Genomic DNA, 3,320 nt, shown 5'->3' with positions numbered 1-3,320 from the left:
TACACTCTTTTTGTGTCTGGCTTCTTTTGTTCAACATTATATTAGTATGATTCATTTATGTTGTTTAATGTAGCAGTAGTCTGTTCACTTTTCATTGCTTTGTAGTATTCCTCACATGCTGGGTAGTAGGATGTCTACCAGATTCTGGAAAGAGTTTGATTTCCCAGGCTACTGTCTCTTCCTGTGTACTATAGAAGAGACCCACAAGTTCCCATATTCCCCCAAAGGGAGATTCAGAAGATGGCTGAAGGAGAAGCAAGTAGGCTTACCTTGAGCTTACAGTGGGGTGCAGGTGGTAAACTTGTAACCTGACCTACACTGCTGCTTGAGGCAGAGTTGCAGGTGATAGGGCCTCAGAGAGTTTTCCACATCCAAAAGAACTGAGATGAAGTCAGTTCAGCCAAGGACAACTGGACTCTGACCAGACTAGGAAAGACTTGTTACTTATTTTATAAGCTGCTGCCTGCCACAACAGAGGTCAGTATAATTAACCCAGAGAATGGAAGGGCTCAACAAAGACTCTGTCTACCCTGATGCCCCTGTCTTGTATGATATGTCTGGACACCATTTTAGAAAGACAAAAGGCAGAAATAAAACAGCATTTCTCCAAAAGATTAAACATTACCTTAAAATCCCTTAAGATATAAATTCTATCCCCTTTATATCAGACTAGGTTTTAAACTGGCTAAAACTAAAAGTTAATTTTTTCCAGACTTACCACTGGGTATGGGCTCAAGAGGAAGGACATATAAGTTCCATAGGAAAACTCTCATTTTCTCTGCACATCTAAATTATAAAGAGCAAATCTGCAATCATATTGTATGTATTGTTTCATTTTTCTCTTAGCAATCATCCTTTAAGACCCAGTTCAAAGATTGCTTCACCTTACACTGTTGCAGATCATATTATACTCATCATTTTACAATGTTTCAAATTTGAAAGCAAAAAATAAAGCAGTATGTGCTTTTCAGATATTTGGGAAAATAATGATCATTTGTCTTAAACGTTCTCCTTTTCAAACTTTTCTATAGTATTATCGTTCATCATGTCTTAATATCTACTACAACCATATCCATCTGGTTTCTGCTCCCACTATTATACTGTACCTGCCTTCTAAAGGATCATCATGCTCCAATTATCCAACCCAATGTTGTCTCAGATTTACATCCTACTTCTCTGTACCATGTGACTGCTACAAAGCCACTTTTGCCTCTGAAAAATGTGTGCCACCTTGGTTTTCTTCCTTTCTGTTATCACTTTCCATCTTCTTTTCCGTCTTTGCTTATCCTTTAAATGAATTTTCCCCCAAATTCTGTCCTCATCTTTTTTTCTCCTATACCATCTCCCAGGGCTGCCTTAATCATTTCTATAAATTATTAGCTGCAAGATCTGTATCTCTAGTTTTAACTTCTCCTGGTTCAGGCCCCATTTCCAACCACTACCAGAAATTTCCTACATATCTCACCACCAGTCAAATTCGGTACATCAAAATTGCTTCCCTTCTCTAAACATGCTCCTTGACTTATCTTGATGTCAATGGTAATAATGACTAATTGGACAAATTAGGTGTCCAATTTGGGGCTGCCTGATTACAAGGAAAAGAAAGTGACTCAGCCTGTTTAAGAAAAGGGGGATTTAACATAAGGATACAACAGCCACAATCAATGGCATCCAGGGGCAGAAAATGAATCATGGCTGCATCACCTCAGTAGGACTGCAGAGCCAGAAACTAAGGCCACTTTTCTGATCTCTCTAGGGCAGTCTCTTGGCTCTGCAAACCTGTTTCATTCCCTAACTTTGCTCTATAGATCAGCTTTCTCTGCTTACTCATCATTTCCTTTAGACTTTAGCTTGCTTCACTGACTTCGAGGCCAGTTCTAAAATGATCTTTTCATTTATACGTATATCATTATCTGATTGTCTCAGAATTTCATAGCTCAAATTTGTGAGGAAGAATCTTACCAGCTCAGTCTGGCCTATGAATTGTTTTTCCCTGGTGAAGTGTCTTGTTGCTGTGGTCACAAGTATGGAATCATGTGTTACCTATGTGGCTGTCTAATCCCCACCCTCTAGCACGCAACTGTGGTTGGCACGTGAGGACATAGGTTACAAACCTGGCTATCTAATCTCACTCCTTCAGCACAGAGTATGGGTAGAGGACTATTTCAAGATGGTATAGGTGTAGTACTGGAGATGCCTCTGACCTCTATCTCCTCTCCACTTAACGCTTTCTCTCCATTCTGCCTAGTTCCCTCTTCATCAGCTATGTGCAAATTCTTCCATCAGCCATCTCCTCGTTTGCCTATCCAGGTAAGCAATGGCTGTTTCTCTGTCCATTCTACTCCTGTTGACTGCTCAGCAGTTCCTTTCTTGCCTTCCCCTACTATAACACTCAACATCTTGGCTTGTCTTATTCCAAGTTATATTTATGCTTGGCATCTCCATTTGACTGTAAACTTAAGGGTAGTTTATCATCTTTGCAGCTTTATGCATTCTGATTTGAATTTTTTTCCCAGCATTTGAAACACTGGCCAGATACTGTTATCCAAATATGTGGATGTTCACATCCATGGTGTTTATTTTAGTAAATTCTTCATGAAATTAAATACTGTGTTTACATAGTAATTATCTAATTTCTTAAACAAATACAGATGGTCCCTGACTTATGATTTCTTGACTTTACAATGTGTGAAACTAATACATATTCAGTATACTCTTTGACTTATGATAAACCCGTAAGTCAAGGAGTCTCTGTACAGCAAACCTCTTTTGAATGAATGGAGGCAGGAGTTGCAGAGGACAGAAGAGTAGACTATAATTATTATCTCAAAAAATTAATGCTGTAATAAGTACATATCAATATTGCCCATAAATAACGAGTAAAAATGTAGAATTTAAAGAATTTTACTTGATGGTATTTCTAGTCAAGTTCTAGGTACTTGGGGGGAGAGGGGAAGGATAGCATTAGGAGGAATACCTAATGTAAATGACGAGTTAATGGGTGCAGCACAGCAACATGGCACATGTATACATATGTAACAAACCTGCATGCTGTGCACATGTACCCTAGAACTTAAAGTATAATAATAAGAAGAAAAAAAAAGTTCTAGGTACTCAAAATTTCCAGGTAAAATATTGAAAATTATATTCAAGAGCATCATTTTAAACTGCTTCCCAAAGGTAGAACATCAGGAAATGTTTAAGATAGTAGTTCATGGTTGGGCACAGTGGCTCATGCCTATAATCCCAGCACTTTGGGAGGCTGAGGTGGGCAGATCACCTGAGGTCAGGAGTTCGAGACCAGCCTGGCCAACAGAATG

The sequence above is a fragment of the Pan troglodytes genome, chromosome 2, assembly GCF_028858775.2.
Source record: "Pan troglodytes isolate AG18354 chromosome 2, NHGRI_mPanTro3-v2.0_pri, whole genome shotgun sequence".
Classification (NCBI taxonomy): Eukaryota; Metazoa; Chordata; class Mammalia; order Primates; family Hominidae; genus Pan; species Pan troglodytes.
Note: the sequence above shows the minus strand (reverse complement) of the source record.